We start from the raw sequence: 20,811 nt of genomic DNA on the forward strand, positions 1-20,811 counted from the left end.
TGGTGTACCTACATTCACTCTCTCTAACAGCCCTCGCTGAACGGCGTACGTACACTCACGCTCTCCAGCTGCCCTCGCTGAACAGCATACGTACACTCTCGCTCTCCAGCTGCCCTCGTCGAACGGTGTACATACACTCACGCTCTCCAGCTGCCCTCACCGAATGGCGTACGTACACTCACGCTCTCCAACCGCCCTCACCGTACGGCGTACGTACACTCACGCTCTCCAACCGCCCTCACCGAACGGCATACCTACACTCACGCTCTCCAACAGCCCTCGCCGAACGGCGTACGTACACTCACGCTCTCCAACAGCCCTCGCCGAACGGCGTACGTACACTCACGCTCTCCAACAGCCCTCGCCGAACGGCGTACGTACACTCACGCTCTCCAGCTGCCCTCACTGAACGGCGTATGTACACTCACGTTTCCAGCTGCCCTCACCGAACGGAGTACGTACACTCACGCTCTCCGACAGCCCTCGCCGAACTGCGTACGTACACTCACGCTCTCCAACTGCCCTCACCGAACGGTGTACCTACACTCACGCTGTCCAACAGCCCACACCGAACGGCTTTCGTACATTCACGCTCTCCAACTGTCCTCGCCGAACGGCGTACCTACACTCACGCTCTCCAGCTGCACCAACCGAACAGCGTACGTACACTCACGCTCTCCAACAGCCCTCACCGAACGGCGTACGTACACTCACGCTCTCCAACCGCCCTTGCCGAACGGCATACGTACACTCACGCTCTCCAACCGCCCTCGCCGAACGGCGTACGTACACTCACGCTCTCCAACCGCCCTCGCCGAACGACGTACCTACACTCACGCTCTCCAGCTGCACCAACCGAACAGCGTACGTACACTCACGCTCTCCAACAGCCCTTGCCGAACGGCGTACGTAGACTCACGCTCTCCAACCGCCCTTGCCGAACGGCATACGTACACTCACGCTCTCCAACAGCCCTTGCCGAACGGCGTACGTAGACTCACGCTCTCCAACAGCCCTTGCCGAACGGCATACGTAGACTCACGCTCTCCAACCACCCTCGCCGAACGGCGTACTTACACTCACGCTCTCCAACCGCCCTTGCCGAACGGCGTACATACACTCACGCTCTCCAACCGCCCTCGCCGAACGGTGTACGTACACTCACGCTCTCCAACCGCCCTCACCGAACGACGTACCTACACTCACGCTCTCCAACCGCCCTCACCGAACGGCGTACATACACTCACGCTCTCCAACCGCCCTCGCCGAACGGCGTACTTACACTCACGCTCTCTAACCGCCCTCGCCGAATGGCGTACATACACTCACGCTCTCCAACAGCCCTCGCCGAATGGCGTACGTACACTCACGCTCTCCAGCTGCCCTCGCTGAACGGCGTACGTACACTCACGCTCTCCAACTGCCCTCACCGAACGGTGTACCTACACTCACGCTGTCCAACAGCCCACACCGAACGGCTTTCGTACATTCACGCTCTCCAACTGTCCTCGCCGAACGGCGTACCTACACTCACGCTCTCCAGCTGCCCTCGCTCAGCGGCGTACGTACACTCACGCTCTCCAACAGCCCTCCCTGAATGGCGTACGTACATTCATGCTCTCCAGCTGCCCTCACCGAACGGCGTACGTACACTCACGCTCTCCAGCTGCCCTCTCCAAGTGTCGTATGTACACTCACGCTCTCCAACCACCCTCGCCGAACGGCGTACGTACACTCACGCTTTCCAGCTGCCCTCACCGAACGGAGTACGTACACTCACGCTCTCCAACAGCCCTCGCCGAACGGCGTTCGTACACTCACTCTCTCCAACCGCCCTCGCCGAACTGCGTACGTACACTCACGCTCTCCAACCGCACTCGCCGAACGGCGTACGTACACTCACGCTTTCCAGCTGCCCTCCCTGAACGGCATACGTACACTCACGCTCTCTAACAGCCCTCGCCGAATGGCGTACGTACACTCACGCTCTCCAACCGCCCTCACCGTACGGCGTACGTACACTCACGCTCTCCAACCGCCCTCACCGAACGGCGTACCTACACTCACGCTCTCCAACAGCCCTCGCCGAACGGCGTACGTACACTCACGCTCTCCAACAGCCCTCGCCGAACGGCGTACGTACACTCACGCTCTCCAACAGCCCTCGCCGAACGGCGTACGTACACTCACGCTCTCCAGCTGCCCTCACTGAACGGGGTATGTACACTCACGCTCTCCAGCTGCCCTCACCGAATGGTGTACCTACATGCACTCTCTCTAACAGCCCTCGCTGAACGGCGTACGTACACTCACGCTCTCCAGCTGCCCTCGCTGAACAGCGTACGTACACTCTCGCTCTCCAGCTGCCCTCGTCGAACGGTGTACATACACTCACGCTCTCCAGCTGCCCTCACCGAATGGCGTACGTACACTCACGCTCTCCAACCGCCCTCACCGTACGGCGTACGTACACTCACGCTCTCCAACCGCCCTCACCGAACGGCGTACCTACACTCACGCTCTCCAACAGCCCTCGCCGAACGGCGTACGTACACTCACGCTCTCCAACAGCCCTCGCCGAACGGCGTACGTACACTCACGCTCTCCAACAGCCCTCGCCGAACGGCGTACGTACACTCACGCTCTCCAGCTGCCCTCACTGAACGGCGTATGTACACTCACGTTTCCAGCTGCCCTCACCGAACGGAGTACGTACACTCACGCTCTCCGACAGCCCTCGCCGAACTGCGTACGTAAACTCACGCTCTCCAACTGCCCTCACCGAACGGTGTACCTACACTCACGCTCTCCAACCGCCCTCACCGAACGGCGTACGTACACTCACGCTCTCCAACTGCCCTCACCGAACGGTGTACCTACACTCACGCTGTCCAACAGCCCACACCGAACGGCTTTCGTACATTCACGCTCTCCAACTGTCCTCGCCGAACGGCGTACCTACACTCACGCTCTCCAGCTGCCCTCGCTGAGCGGCGTACGTACACTCACGCTCTCCAACCGCCCTCACCGAACGACGTACCTACACTCACGCTCTCCAGCTGCACCAACCGAACAGCGTACGTACACTCACGCTCTCCAACAGCCCTTGCCGAACGGCGTACGTACACTCACGCTCTCCAACAGCCGTCACCGAACGGCGTACGTACACTCACGCTCTCCAACAGCCGTCACCGAACGGCGTACGTACACTCACGCTCTCCAAACGCCCTCGCCGAATGGCGTACGTACACTCACGCTCTCCAACCGCCCTTGCCGAACGGCATACGTACACTCACGCTCTCCAACCGCCCTCGCCGAACGGCGTACGTACACTCACGCTCTCCAACCGCCCTCGCCGAACGACGTACCTACACTCACGCTCTCCAGCTGCACCAACCGAACAGCGTACGTACACTCACGCTCTCCAACAGCCCTTGCCGAACGGCGTACGTAGACTCACGCTCTCCAACCACCCTCGCCGAACGGCGTACTTACACTCACGCTCTCCAACCGCCCTTGCCGAACGGCGTACATACTCTCACGCTCTCCAACCGCCCTCGGCCGAACGGTGTACGTACACTCACGCTCTCCAACCGCCCTCACCGAACGACGTACCTACACTCACGCTCTCCAACCGCCCTCACCGAACGGCGTACATACACTCACGCTCTCCAACCGCCCTCGCCGAACGGCGTACTTACACTCACGCTCTCTAACCGCCCTCGCCGAATGGCGTACGTACACTCACGCTCTCCAGCTGCCCTCGCTGAACGGCGTACGTACACTCACGCTCTCCAACTGCCCTCACCGAACGGTGTACCTACACTCACGCTGTCCAACAGCCCACACCGAACGGCTTTCGTACATTCACGCTCTCCAACTGTCCTCGCCGAACGGCGTACCTACACTCACGCTCTCCAGCTGCCCTCGCTGAGCGGCGTACGTACACTCACGCTCTCCAACAGCCCTCCCTGAATGGCGTACGTACATTCATGCTCTCCAGCTGCCCTCACCGAACGGCGTACGTACACTCACGCTCTCCAGCTGCCCTTGCCGAACGGCGTACGTAGACTCACGCTCTCCAACCACCCTCGCCGAACGGCGTACTTACACTCACGCTCTCCAACCGCCCTTGCCGAACGGCGTACGTACACTCACGCTCTCCAACCGCCCTCGCCGAACGGTGTACGTACACTCACGCTCTCCAACCGCCCTCACCGAACGACGTACCTACACTCACGCTCTCCAGCTGCACCAACCGAACAGCGTACGTACACTCACGCTCTCCAACAGCCCTTGCCGAACGGCGTACGTAGACTCACGCTCTCCAACCACCCTCGCCGAACGGCGTACGTACACTCACGCTCTCCAACAGCCGTTGCTGAAAGGCGTACGTACACTCACGCTCTCCAACAGCCCTCGCCGAACGGCGTACGTACACTCACGCTCTCCAACCGCCCTCACTGAACTGCGTACGTACACTCACGCTTTCCAGCTGCCCTCACCGAACGGAGTACGTACACTCACGCTCTCCGACAGCCCTCGCCGAACTGCGTACGTACACTCACTCTCTCCAACCGCCCTCGCCGAACTGCGTACGTACACTCACGCTCTCCAACCGCACTCGCCGAACGGCGTACGTACACTCACGCTTTCCAGCTGCCCTCCCTGAACGGCATACGTACACTCACGCTCTCTAACAGCCCTCGCCGAATGGCGTACGTACACTCACGCTCTCCAACCGCCCTCACCGTACGGCGTACGTACACTCACGCTCTCCAACCGCCCTCACCGAACGGCGTACCTACACTCACGCTCTCCAACAGCCCTCGCCGAACGGCGTACGTACACTCACGCTCTCCAACAGCCCTCGCCGAACGGCGTACGTACACTCACGCTCTCCAACAGCCCTCGCCGAACGGCGTACGTACACTCACGCTCTCCAGCTGCCCTCACTGAACGGCGTATGTACACTCACGCTCTCCAGCTGCCCTCACCGAATGGTGTACCTACATTCACTCTCTCTAACAGCCCTCGCTGAACGGCGTACGTACACTCACGCTCTCCAGCTGCCCTCGCTGAACAGCGTACGTACACTCTCGCTCTCCAGCTGCCCTCGTCGAACGGTGTACATACACTCACGCTCTCCAGCTGCCCTCACCGAATGGCGTACGTACACTCACGCTCTCCAACCGCCCTCACCGTACGGCGTACGTACACTCACGCTCTCCAACCGCCCTCACCGAACGGCGTACCTACACTCACGCTCTCCAACAGCCCTCGCCGAACGGCGTACGTACACTCACGCTCTCCAAACGCCCTCGCTGAATGGCGTACGTACACTCACGCTCTCCAACCGCCCTTGCCGAACGGCATACGTACACTCACGCTCTCCAACCGCCCTCGCCGAACGGCGTACGTACACTCACGCTCTCCAGCTGCACCAACCGAACAGCGTACGTACACTCACGCTCACCAACAGCCCTCGCCGAACGGCGTACGTACACTCACGCTCTCCAACAGCCCTTGCCGAACGGCGTACGTAGACTCACGCTCTCCAACCACCCTCGCCGAACGGCGTACTTACTCTCACGCTCTCCAACCGCCCTTGCCGAACGGCGTACGTACACTCACGCTCTCCAACAGCCGTCACCGAACGGCGTACGTACACTCACGCTCTCCAGCTGCCCTCACTGAACGGCGTATGTACACTCACGTTTCCAGCTGCCCTCACCGAACGGAGTACGTACACTCACGCTCTCCGACAGCCCTCGCCGAACTGCGTACGTACACTCACGCTCTCCAACTGCCCTCACCGAACGGTGTACCTACACTCACGGTCTCCAGCTGCACCAACCGAACAGCGTACGTACACTCACGCTCTCCAACAGCCCTCACCGAACGGCGTACGTACACTCACGCTCTCCAAACGCCCTCGCTGAATGGCGTACGTACACTCACGCTCTCCAACCGCCCTTGCCGAACGGCATACGTACACTCACGCTCTCCAACCGCCCTCGCCGAACGGCGTACGTACACTCACGCTCTCCAACCGCCCTCGCCGAACGACGTACCTACACTCACGCTCTCCAACCGCCCTCGCCGAAAGACGTACCTACACTCACGCTCTCCAACCGCCCTCGCCGAACGGCGTACGTACACTCACGCTCTCCAACTGCCCTCGCCGAACGACGTACCTACACTCACGCTCTCCAGCTGCACCAACCGAACAGCGTACGTACACTCACGCTCTCCAACAGCCCTTGCCGAACGGAGTACGTAGACTCACGCTCTCCAACCACCCTCGCCGAACGGCGTACTTACACTCACGCTCTCCAACCGCCCTTGCCGAACGGCGTACGTACACTCACGCTCTCCAACCGCCCTCGCCGAACGGTGTACGTACACTCACGCTCTCCAACCGCCCTCACCGAACGATGTACCTACACTCACGCTCTCCAACCGCCCTCACCGAACGGCGTACGTACACTCACGCTCTCCAACCGCCCCTCGCCGAACGGCGTACTTACACTCACGCTCTCTAACCGCCCTCGCCGAATGGCGTACATACACTCACGCTCTCCAACAGCCCTCGCCGAACGGCGTACGTACACTCACGCTCTCCAGCTGCCCTCGCTGAACGGCGTACGTACACTCACGCTCTCCAACTGCCCTCACCGAACGGTGTACCTACACTCACGCTGTCCAACAGCCCACACCGAACGGCTTTCGTACATTCACGCTCTCCAACTGTCCTCGCCGAACGGCGTACCTACACTCACGCTCTCCAGCTGCCCTCGCTGAGCGGCGTACGTACACTCACGCTCTCCAACAGCCCTCCCTGAATGGCATACGTACATTCATGCTCTCAAGCTGCCCTCACCGAACGGCGTACGTACACTCACGCTCTCCAGCTGCCCTCTCCAAGTGTCGTATGTACACTCACGCTCTCCAACCACCCTCGCCGAACGGCGTACGTACACTCACGCTCTCCAACAGCCCTTGCCGAACGGCGTACGTAGACTCACGCTCTCCAACAGCCCTGGCCGAACGGCGTACGTACACTCACGCTCTCCAACCGCCCTCACTGAACTGCGTACGTACACTCACGCTTTCCAGCTGCCCTCACCGAACGGAGTACGTACACTCACGCTCTCCGACAGCCCTCGCCGAACTGCGTACGTACTCTCACGCTCTCCAACTGCCCTCACCGAACGGTGTACCTACACTCACGCTGTCCAACAGCCCACACCGAACGGCTTTCGTACATTCACGCTCTCCAACTGTCCTCGCCGAACGGCGTACCTACACTCACGCTCTCCAGCTGCCCTCGCTGAACTGCGTACGTACACTCACGCTCTCCAACCGCCCTCACTGAACGGCGTATGTACACTCACGTTTCCAGCTGCCCTCACCGAACGGAGTACGTACACTCACGCTCTCCAACAGCCCTCGCCGAACGGCGTTCGTACACTCACTCTCTCCAACTGCCCTCACTGAACTGCGTACGTACACTCACGCTCTCCAGCTGCCCTCACTGAACTGCGTACGTACACTCACGCTCTCCAGCTGCCCTCGCCGAACGGCGTACGTACACTCACGCTCTCCGACAGCCCTCGCCGAACTGCGTACGTACACTCACGCTCTCCGACAGCCCTCGCCGAACTGCGTACGTACACTCACGCTCTCCAACTGCCCTCACCGAACGGTGTACCTACACTCACGCTGTCCAACAGCCCACACCGAACGGCTTTCGTACATTCACGCTCTCCAACTGTCCTCGCCGAACTGCGTACGTACACTCACGCTCTCCAACTGCCCTCACCGAACGGTGTACCTACACTCACGCTGTCCAACAGCCCACACCGAACGGCTTTCGTACATTCACGCTCTCCAACTGTCCTCGCCGAACGGCGTACCTACACTCACGCTCTCCAGCTGCCCTCGCTGAGCGGCGTACGTACACTCACGCTCTCCAACAGCCCTCCCTGAATGGCGTACGTACATTCATGCTCTCCAGCTGCCCTCACCGAACGGCGTACGTACACTCACGCTCTCCAGCTGCCCTCTCCAAGTGTCGTATGTACACTCACGCTCTCCAACCACCCTCGCCGAACGGCGTACGTACACTCACGCTCTCCAACAGCCCTTGCCGAACGGCGTACGTAGACTCACGCTCTCCAACCACCCTCGCCGAACGGCGTACTTACACTCACGCTCTCCAACCGCCCTTGCCGAACGGCGTACGTACACTCACGCTCTCCAACCGTCCTCGCCGAACGGTGTACGTACACTCACGCTCTCCAACCGCCCTCACCGAACGACGTACCTACACTCACGCTCTCCAGCTGCACCAACCGAACAGCGTACGTACACTCACGCTCTCCAACAGCCCTTGCCGAACGGCGTACGTAGACTCACGCTCTCCAACCACCCTCGCCGAACGGCGTACGTACACTCACGCTCTCCAACAGCCGTTGCTGAAAGGCGTACGTACACTCACGCTCTCCAACAGCCCTCGCCAAACGGCGTACGTACACTCACGCTCTCCAACCGCCCTCACTGAACTGCGTACGTACACTCACGCTTTCCAGCTGCCCTCACCGAACGGAGTACGTACACTCACGCTCTCCGACAGCCCTCGCCGAACTGCGTACGTACACTCACGCTCTCCAACTGCCCTCACCGAACGGTGTACCTACACTCACGCTGTCCAACAGCCCACACCGAACGGCTTTCGTACATTCACGCTCTCCAACTGTCCTCGCCGAACGGCGTACCTACACTCACGCTCTCCAGCTGCCCTCGCTGAGCGGCGTACGTACACTCACGCTCTCCAACAGCCCTCCCTGAATGGTGTACGTACATTCATGCTCTCCAGCTGCCCTCACCGAACGGCGTACGTACACTCACGCTCTCCAGCTGCCCTCTCCAAGTGTCGTATGTACACTCACGCTCTCCAACCACCCTCGCCGAACGGCGTACGTACACTCACGCTCTCCAACAGCCCTTGCCGAACGGCGTACGTAGACTCACGCTCTCCAACCACCCTCGCCGAACGGCGTACTTACACTCACGCTCTCCAACCGCCCTTGCCGAACGGCGTACATACACTCACGCTCTCCAACCGCCCTCGCCGAACGGTGTACGTACACTCACGCTCTCCAACCGCCCTCACCGAACGACGTACCTACACTCACGCTCTCCAGCTGCACCAACCGAACAGCGTACGTATACTCACGCTCTCCAACAGCCCTCGCCGAACGGCGTACGTACACTCACGCTCTCCAACCGCCCTTGCCGAACGGCGTACATACACTCACGCTCTCCAACCGCCCTCGCCGAACGGTGTACGTACATTCACGCTCTCCAACCACCCTCGCCGAACGGCGTACTTACTCTCACGCTCTCCAACCGCCCTCGCCGAACGGCGTACGTAGACTCACGCTCTCCAACCACCCTCGCCGAACGGCGTACTTACTCTCACGCTCTCCAACCGACCTTGCCGAACGGCGTACATACACTCACGCTCTCCAACCGCCCTCGCCGAACGGTGTACGTACATTCACGCTCTCCAACCGCCCTCACCGAAAGACGTACCTACACTCACGCTCTCCAGCTGCACCAACCGAACAGCGTACGTACACTCACGCTCTCCAACAGCCGTCACCGAACGGCGTACGTACACTCACGCTCTCCAACTGCCCTCGCCGAACGACGTACCTACACTCACGCTCTCCAACCGCCCTTGCTGAACGACGTACCTACACTCACGCTCTCCCAGCTGCACCAACCGAACAGCGTACGTACACTCACGCTCTCCAACAGCCCTTGCCGAACGGCGTACGTACACTCACGCTCTCCAACCGCCCTCGCCGAACGGCGTACGTACACTCACGCTCTCCAACAGCCCTTGCCGAACGGCGTACGTAGACTCACGCTCTCCAACCACCCTCGCCGAACGGCGTACTTACACTCACGCTCTCCAACCGCCCTTGCCGAACGGCGTACATACACTCACGCTCTCCAACCGCCCTCGCCGAACGGTGTACGTACACTCACGCTCTCCAACCGCCCTCACCGAACGACGTACCTACACTCACGCTCTCCAACCGCCCTCACCGAACGGCGTACATACACTCACGCTCTCCAACCGCCCTCGCCGAACGGCGTACTTACACTCACGCTCTCTAACCGCCCTCGCCGAATGGCGTACATACACTCACGCTCTCCAACAGCCCTCGCCGAACGGCGTACGTACACTCACGCTCTCCAGCTGCCCTCGCTGAACGGCGTATGTACACTCACGCTCTCCAGCTGCCCTCACCGAATGGTGTACCTACATTCACTCTCTGTAACAGCCCTCGCTGAACGGCGTACGTACACTCACGCTCTCCAGCTGCCCTCGCTGAACAGCGTACGTACACACTCGCTCTCCAGCTGCCCTCGCCGAACGGTGTACATACACTAACGCTCTACAGCTGCCCTCGCCGAACTGCGTACGTACACTCACGCTCTCCAACCGCCCTCACTGAACTGCGTACGTACACTCACGCTTTCCAGCTGCCCTCACCGAACGGAGTACGTACACTCACGCTCTCCAACAGCCCTCGCCGAACAGCGTTCGTACACTCACTCTCTCCAACCGCCCTCTCCGAACTGCGTACGTACACTCACGCTCTCCAACCGCACTCGCCGAACGGCGTACGTACACTCACGCTCTCCAGCCGCCCTCGCCGAACGGCGTACCTACACTCACGCTTTCCAGCTGCCCTCCCTGAACGGCATACGTACACTCACGCTCTCTAACAGCCCTCGCCGAATGGCGTACGTACACTCACGCTCTCCAACCGCCCTCACCGTACGGCGTACGTACACTCACGCTCTCCAACCGCCCTCACCGAACGGCGTACCTACACTCACGCTCTCCAACAGCCCTCGCCGAACGGCGTACGTACACTCACGCTCTCCAACAGCCCTCGCCGAACGGCGTACGTACACTCACGCTCTCCAACAGCCCTCGCCGAACGGCGTACGTACACTCACGCTCTCCAGCTGCCCTCACTGAACGGCGTATGTACACTCACGCTCTCCAGCTGCCCTCACCGAATGGTGTACCTACATTCACTCTCTCTAACAGCCCTCGCTGAACGGCGTACGTACACTCACGTTCTCCAGCTGCCCTCGCTGAACAGCGTACGTACCCTCTCGCTCTCCAGCTGCCCTCGTCGAACGGTGTACATACACTCACGCTCTCCAGCTGCCCTCACCGAATGGTGTACCTACACTCACGCTCTCTAACAGCCCTCGCTGAACGGCGTACGTACACTCATGCTCTCCAGCTGCCCTCGCTGAACGGTATACATACACTCACGCTCTCCAGCTGCCCTCAGCGAACGGCGTACGTACACTCATGGTCTCCAGCCGCCCTCGCCGAACTGCGTACGTACACTCACGCTTTCCAACCGCCCTCACCGAATGGCGTACGTATACTCACGCTCTCCAACCGCCGTCACCGAACGGCGTACGTACACTCACACTTTCCAGCTGCCCTCAGCGAACGGCGTACGTACACTCAAGCTCTCCAGCTGCCCTCACTGAACTGCGTACGTACACTCACGCTCTCCAACAGCCCTCACCGAACAGCGTACGTACACTCACGCTCTCCAACAGCCCTCACCGAACGGCGTACGTACACTCAAGCTCTCCAGCCGCCCTCGCCGAACTGCGTACGTACACTCACGCTCTCCAACAGCCCTCACCGAACGGCGTACGTACACTCACGCTCTCCAACCGCCCTCACTGAACTGCGTACGTACACTCACGCTCTCCAGCTGCCCTCACCGAACGGCGTACGTACACTCACGCTCTCCAACCGCACTCACCGAATGGCGTACGTACACTCACGCTCTCCAACCGCCCTCGCCGAATGACGTACGTACACTCACGCTCTCCAACCACCCTCACCGAACTGCGTACGTACACTCACGTTCTCCAACAGCCCTCGCCGAACGGCGTACGTGCACTCACGCTCTCCAGCTGCCCTCGCCGAACGGCGTACGTACACTCACGCTCTCCAGCTGCCCTCACCGAACTGCGTACCTACACTCACGTTTCCAGCTGCCCTCACCGAACTGCGTACGTACACTCACGCTCTCCAACAGCCCTTGCCGAACGGCGTACGTACACTCACGCTCTACAACAGCCCTCGCCGAACGGCGTACGTACACTCACGCTCTCCAACCGCCCTCACTGAACTGCGTACGTACACTCACGCTTTCCAGCTGCCCTCACCAAACGGAGTACGTACACTCACGCTCTCCAACAGCCCTCGCCGAACGGCGTTCGTACACTCACTCTCTCCAACCGCCCTCGCCGAACTGCGTACGTACACTCACGCTCTCCAACCGCCCTCACCGAACGGCGTACCTACACTCATGCTCTCCAACAGCCCTCGCCGAACGGCGTACGTACACTCACGCTCTCCAACAGCCCTCGCCGAACGGCATACGTACGCTCACGCTCTCCAACAGCCCTCGCCGAACGGCATACGTACGCTCACGCTCTCCAACAGCCCTCGCCGAACGGCGTACGTACACTCACGCTCTCCATCTGCCCTCGCTGAACAGCGTACGTACACTCTCGCTCTCCAGCTGCCCTCGCCGAACGGTGTACATACACTCACGCTCTCCAGCTGCCCTCGCTGAACGGCGTACGTACACTCATGCTCTCCAACCGCCCTCACTGAACTGCGTACGTACACTCACGCTCTCCAACCGCCCTCACTGAACTGCGTACGTACACTCACGCTCTCCAGCTGCACTCACCGAACGGCGTACGTACACTCACGCTCTCCAACCGCCATCACCGAATGGCGTACGTACACTCACGCTCTCCAACCGCCCTCACCGAATGACGTACGTACACTCACGCTCTCCTACCACCCTCACCGAACTGCGTACGTACACTCACGTTCTCCAACAGACCTTGCCGAACGGCGTACGTGCACTCACGCTCTCCAGCTGCCCTCGCCGAACGGCGTACGTGCACTCACGCTCTCCAGCTGCCCTCACCGAACTGCGTACCTACACTCACGTTTCCAGCTGCCCTCACCGAACTGCGTACGTACACTCACGCTCTCCAACAGCCCTTGCCGAACGGCGTACGAACACTCACGCTCTACAACAGCCCTCGCCGAACGGCGTACGTACACTCACGCTCTCCAACCGCCCTCACTGAACTGCGTACGTACACTCACGCTTTCCAGCTGCCCTCACCGAACGGAGTACGTACACTCACGCTCTCCAACAGCCCTCGCCGAACGGCGTTCGTACACTCACTCTCTCGAACCGCCCTCGCCGAACTGCGTACGTACACTCACGCTCTCCAACCGCCCTCACCGAACGGCGTACCTACACTCACGCTCTCCAACAGCCCTCGCCGAACGGCGTACGTACACTCACGCTCTCCAACAGCCCTCGCCGAACGGCATACGTACACTCACGCTCTCCAACAGCCCTCGCCAAACGGCGTACGTACACTCACGCTCTCCAGCTGCCCTCGCTGAACGGCGTATGTACACTCACGCTCTCCAGCTGCCCTCACCGAATGGTGTACCTACATTCACTCTCTGTAACAGCCCTCGCTGAACGGCGTACGTACACTCACGCTCTCCAGCTGCCCTCGCTGAACAGCGTACGTACACTCACGCTCTCCCGCTGCCCTCGCCGAACGGTGTACATACACTAACGCTCTACAGCTGCCCTCGCCGAACGGTGTACGTACACTCACGCTCTACAGCTGCCCTCGCCGAACTGCGTACGTACACTCACGCTTTCCAGCTGCCCTCACCGAACGGAGTACGTACACTCACGCTCTCCAACCGCCCTCACTGAACTGCGTACGTACACTCACGCTTTCCAGCTGCCCTCACCGAACGGAGTAAGTACACTCACGCTCTCCAACAGCCCTCGCCGAACGGCGTTCGTACACTCACTCTCTCCAACCGCCCTCGCCGAACTGCGTACGTACACTCACGCTCTCCAACCGCACTCGCCGAACGGCGTACGTACACTCACGCTTTCCAGCTGCCCTCCCTGAACGGCGTACGTACACTCACGCTCTCTAACAGCCCTCGCCGAATGGCGTACGTACACTCACGCTCTCCATCCGCCCTCACCGAACGGCGTACGTACACTCACGCTCTCCAACCGCCCTCACTGAACTGCGTACGTACACTCACGCTCTCCAGCTGCCCTCACCGAACGGCGTACGTACACTCACGCTCTCCAACCGCCCTCACCGAATGGCGTACGTACACTCACGCTCTCCAACCGCCCTCACCGAACGGTGTACGTACACTCACGCTCTCCAACCGCCCTCGCCGAATGACGTACGTACACTCACGCTCTCCAACCACCCTCACCGAATGACGTACGTACACTCACGCTCTCCAACCGCCCTCGCCGAATGACGTACGTACACTCACGCTCTCCAACCACCCTCACCGAACTGCGTACGTACACTCACGTTCTCCAACAGCCCTCGCCGAACGGCGTACGTGCACTCACGCTCTCCAGCTGCCCTCGCCGAACGGCGTACGTACACTCACGCTCTCCAGCTGCCCTCACCGAACTGCGTACGTACACTCACGCTCTCCAACAGCCCTTGCCGAACGGCGTACGTACACTCACGCTCTACAACAGCCCTCGCCGAACGGCGTACGTACACTCACGCTCTCCAACCGCCCTCACTGAACTGCGTACGTACACTCACGCTTTCCAGCTGCCCTCACCAAACGGAGTACGTACACTCACGCTCTCCAACAGCCCTCGCCGAACGGCGTTCGTACACTCACGCTCTCCAACCGCCCTCACTGAACGGCGTACGTACACTCACGCTTTCCAGCTGCCCTCACCAAACGGAGTACGTATACTCACGCTCTCCAACAGCCCTCGCCGAACGGCGTACGTACACTCACGCTCTCCAACAGCCCTCGCCGAACGGCGTACGTACGCTCACGCTCTCCAACAGCCCTCGCCGAACGGCGTACGTACACTCACGCTCTCCAGCTGCCCTCGCTGAACGGCGTATGTACACTCACGCTCTCCAGCTGCCCTCACCGAATGGTGTACCTAAATTCACTCTCTGTAACAGCCCTCGCTGAACGGCGTACGTACACTCACGCTCTCCAGCTGCCCTCGCTGAACAGCGTACGTACACTCACGCTCTCCAACAGCCCTTGCCAAACGGTGTACATACACTAACGCTCTACAGCTGCCCTCGCTGAACAGCGTACGTACACTCACGCTCTCCAGCTGCCCTCGCTGAACAGCGTACGTACACTCACGCTCTCCAGCTGCCCTCGCCGAACGGTGTACATACACTAACGCTCTACAGCTGCCCTCGCCGAACGGTGTACATACACTCACGCTCTCCAGCTGCCCTCGCCGAACTGCGTACGTACACTCACGCTCTCCAACTGCCCTCACTGAACTGCGTACGTACACTCACGCTTTCCAGCTGCCCTCACCGAACGGAGTACGTACACTCACGCTCTCCAACAGCCCTCGCCGAACGGTGTACATACACTAACGCTCTACAGCTGCCCTCGCCGAACGGTGTACATACACTCACGCTCTCCAACCGCCCTCACTGAACTGCGTACGTACACTCACGCTTTCCAGCTGCCCTCACCGAACGGAGTACGTACACTCACGCTCTCCAACAGCCCTCGCCGAACGGCGTTCGTACACTCACTCTCTCCAACCGCCCTCTCCGAACTGCGTACGTACACTCACGCTCTCCAACCGCACTCGCCGAACGGCGTACGTACACTCACGCTCTCCAGCCGCCCTCGCCGAACGGCGTACCTACACTCACGCTTTCCAGCTGCCCTCCCTGAACGGCATACGTACACTCACGCTCTCTAACAGCCCTCGCCGAATGGCGTACGTACACTCACGCTCTCCAACCGCCCTCACCGTACGGCGTACGTACACTCACGCTCTCCAACCGCCCTCACCGAACGGCGTACCTACACTCACGCTCTCCAACAGCCCTCGCCGAACGGCGTACGTACACTCACGCTCTCCAACAGCCCTCGCCGAACGGCGTACGTACACTCACGCTCTCCAACAGCCCTCGCCGAACGGCGTACGTACACTCACGCTCTCCAGCTGCCCTCACTGAACGGCGTATGTACACTCACGCTCTCCAGCTGCCCTCACCGAATGGTGTACCTACATTCACTCTCTCTAACAGCCCTCGCTGAACGGCGTACGTACACTCACGTTCTCCAGCTGCCCTCGCTGAACAGCGTACGTACCCTCTCGCTCTCCAGCTGCCCTCGTCGAACGGTGTACATACACTCACGCTCTCCAGCTGCCCTCACCGAATGGTGTACCTACACTCACGCTCTCGAACAGCCCTCGCTGAACGGCGTACGTACACTCATGCTCTCCAGCTGCCCTCGCTGAACGGTATACATACACTCACGCTCTCCAGCTGCCCTCAGCGAACGGCGTACGTACACTCATGGTCTCCAGCCGCCCTCGCCGAACTGCGTACGTACACTCACGCTTTCCAACCGCCCTCACCGAATGGCGTACGTACACTCACGCTCTCCAACCGCCGTCACCGAACGGCGTACGTACACTCACGCTCTCCAACCGCCCTCACTGAACTGCGTACGTACACTCACGCTTTCCAGCTGCCCTCACCAAACGGAGTACGTACACTCACGCTCTCCAACAGCCCTCGCCGAACGGCGTTCGTACACTCACTCTCTCCAACCGCCCTCGCCGAATTGCGTACGTACACTCACGCTCTCCAACCGCCCTCACCGAACGGCATACGTACGCTCACGCTCTCCAACAGCCCTCGCCGAACGGCGTACGTACACTCACGCTCTCCAACAGCCCTCGCCGAACGGCGTACGTACACTCACGCTCTCCAACAGCCCTCGCCGAACGGCATACGTACGCTCACGCTCTCCAACAGCCCTCGCCGAACGGCGTACGTACACTCACGCTCTCCAGCTGCCCTCGCTGAACGGCGTATGTACACTCACGCTCTCCAGCTGCCCTCACCGAATGGTGTACCTAAATTCACTCTCTGTAACAGCCCTCGCTGAACGGCGTACGTACACTCACGCTCTCCATCTGCCCTCGCTGAACAGCGTACGTACACTCTCGCTCTCCAGCTGCCCTCGCCGAACGGTGTACATACACTCACGCTCTCCAGCTGCCCTCGCTGAACGGCGTACGTACACTCATGCTCTCCAACCGCCCTCACTGAACTGCGTACGTACACTCACGCTTTCCAGCTGCCCTCACCGAACGGAGTACGTACACTCACGCTCTCCAACAGCCCTCACCGAACGGCGTACGTACACTCACGCTCTCCAACCGCCCTCACTGAACTGCGTACGTACACTCACGCTCTCCAGCTGCCCTCACCGAACGGCGTACGTACACTCACGCTCTCCAACCGCCATCACCAAATGGCGTACGTACACTCACGCTCTCCAACCGCCCTCACCGAATGACGTACGTACACTCACGCTCTCCTACCACCCTCACCGAACTGCGTACGTACACTCACGTTCTCCAACAGACCTTGCCGAACGGCGTACGTGCACTCACGCTCTCCAGCTGCCCTCGCCGAACGGCGTACGTACACTCACGCTCTCCAGCTGCCCTCACCGAACTGCGTACCTACACTCACGTTTCCAGCTGCCCTCACCGAACTGCGTACGTACAATCACGCTCTCCAACAGCCCTTGCCGAACGGCGTACGAACACTCACGCTCTACAACAGCCCTCGCCGAACGGCGTACGTACACTCACGCTCTCCAACCGCCCTCACTGAACTGCGTACGTACACTCACGCTTTCCAGCTGCCCTCACCGAACGGAGTACGTACACTCACGCTCTCTAACAGCCCTCGCCGAACGGCGTTCGTACACTCACTCTCTCGAACCGCCCTCGCCGAACTGCGTACGTACACTCACGCTCTCCAACCGCCCTCACCGAACGGCGTACCTACACTCACGCTCTCCAACAGCCCTCGCCGAACGGCGTACGTACACTCACGCTCTCCAACAGCCCTCGCCGAACGGCATACGTACACTCACGCTCTCCAACAGCCCTCGCCAAACGGCGTACGTACACTCACGCTCTCCAGCTGCCCTCGCTGAACGGCGTATGTACACTCACGCTCTCCAGCTGCCCTCACCGAATGGTGTACCTACATTCACTCTCTGTAACAGCCCTCGCTGAACGGCGTACGTACACTCACGCTCTCCAGCTGCCCTCGCTGAACAGCGTATGTACACACTCGCTCTCCCGCTGCCCTCGCCGAACGGTGTACATACACTAACGCTCTACAGCTGCCCTCGCCGAACTGCGTACGTACACTCACGCTCTCCAGCTGCCCTCTCCAAGTGTCGTATGTACACTCACGCTCTCCAACCGCCCTCACTGAACTGCGTACGTACACTCACGCTTTCCAGCTGCCCTCACCGAACGGAGTAAGTACACTCACGCTCTCCAACAGCCCTCGCCGAACGGCGTTCGTACACTCACTCTCTCCAACCGCCCTCGCCGAACTGCGTACGTACACTCACGCTCTCCAACCGCACTCGCCGAACGGCGTACGTACACTCACGCTTTCCAGCTGCCCTCCCTGAACGGCATACGTACACTCACGCTCTCCGACCGCCCTCACCGAACGGCGTACCTACACTCACGCTCTCCAACAGCCCACACCGAACGGCGTACGTACACTCACGCTCTCCAACCGCCCTCACCGTACGGCGTACGTACACTCACGCTCTCCAACCGCCCTCACCGTACGGCGTACGTACACTCACGCTCTCCAACCGCCCTCACCGAACGGCGTACCTACACTCACTCTCTCCAACCGCCCTCGCCGAATTGCGTACGTACACTCACGCTCTCCAACCGCCCACACCGAACGGCATACGTACGCTCACGCTCTCCAACAGCCCTCGCCGAACGGCGTACGTACACTCACGCTCTCCAACAGCCCTCGCCGAACGGCGTACGTACACTCACGCTCTCCAACCGCCCACACCGAACGGCATACGTACGCTCACGCTCTCCAACAGCCCTCGCCGAACGGCGTACGTACACTCACGCTCTCCAACAGCCCTCGCCGAACGGCGTACGTACACTCACGCTCTCCAACAGCCCTCGCCGAACGGCATACGTACGCTCACGCTCTCCAGCTGCCCTCGCTGAACGGCGTATGTACACTCACGCTCTCCAGCTGCCCTCACCGAATGGTGTACCTAAATTCACTCTCTGTAACAGCCCTCGCTGAACGGCGTACGTACACTCACGCTCTCCATCTGCCCTCGCTGAACAGCGTACGTACACTCTCGCTCTCCAGCTGCCCTCGCCGAACGGTGTACATACACTCACGCTCTCCAGCTGCCCTCGCTGAACGGCGTACGTACACTCATGCTCTCCAACCGCCCTCACTGAACTGCGTACGTACACTCACGCTTTCCAGCTGCCCTCACCGAACGGAGTACGTACACTCACGCTCTCCAACAGCCCTCACCGAACGGCGTACGTACACTCATGCTCTCCAACCGCCCTCACTGAACTGCGTACGTACACTCACGCTCTCCAGCTGCCCTCACCGAACGGCGTACGTACACTCACGCTCTCCAACCGCCATCACCAAATGGCGTACGTACACTCACGCTCTCCAACCGCCCTCACCGAATGACGTACGTACACTCACGCTCTCCTACCACCCTCACCGAACTGCGTACGTACACTCACGTTCTCCAACAGACCTTGCCGAACGGCGTACGTGCACTCACGCTCTCCAGCTGCCCTCGCCGAACGGCGTACGTACACTCACGCTCTCCAGCTGCCCTCACCGAACTGCGTACCTACACTCACGTTTCCAGCTGCCCTCACCGAACTGCGTACGTACACTCACGCTCTCCAACAGCCCTTGCCGAACGGCGTACGAACACTCACGCTCTACAACAGCCCTCGCCGAACGGCGTACGTACACTCACGCTCTCCAACCGCCCTCACTGAACTGCGTACGTACACTCACGCTTTCCAGCTGCCCTCACCGAACGGAGTACGTACACTCACGCTCTCTAACAGCCCTCGCCGAACGGCGTTCGTACACTCACTCTCTCGAACCGCCCTCGCCGAACTGCGTACGTACACTCACGCTCTCCAACCGCCCTCACCGAACGGCGTACCTACACTCACGCTCTCCAACAGCCCTCGCCGAACGGCGTACGTACACTCACGCTCTCCAACAGCCCTCGCCGAACTGCATACGTACACTCACGCTCTCCAACAGCCCTCGCCAAACGGCGTACGTACACTCACGCTCTCCAGCTGCCCTCGCTGAACGGCGTATGTACACTCACGCTCTCCAGCTGCCCTCACCGAATGGTGTACCTACATTCACTCTCTGTAACAGCCCTCGCTGAACGGCGTATGTACACACTCGCTCTCCCGCTGCCCTCGCCGAACGGTGTACATACACTAACGCTCTACAGCTGCCCTCGCCGAACTGCGTACGTACACTCACGCTCTCCAGCTGCCCTCTCCAAGTGTCGTATGTACACTCACGCTCTCCAACCGCCCTCACTGAACTGCGTACGTACACTCACGCTTTCCAGCTGCCCTCACCGAACGGAGTAAGTACACTCACGCTCTCCAACAGCCCTCGCCGAACGGCGTTCGTACACTCACTCTCTCCAACCGCCCTCGCCGAACTGCGTACGTACACTCACGCTCTCCAACC

This window comes from Hemitrygon akajei, chromosome 7, assembly GCF_048418815.1.
Source record: "Hemitrygon akajei chromosome 7, sHemAka1.3, whole genome shotgun sequence".
Lineage (NCBI taxonomy): Eukaryota > Metazoa > Chordata > Chondrichthyes > Myliobatiformes > Dasyatidae > Hemitrygon > Hemitrygon akajei.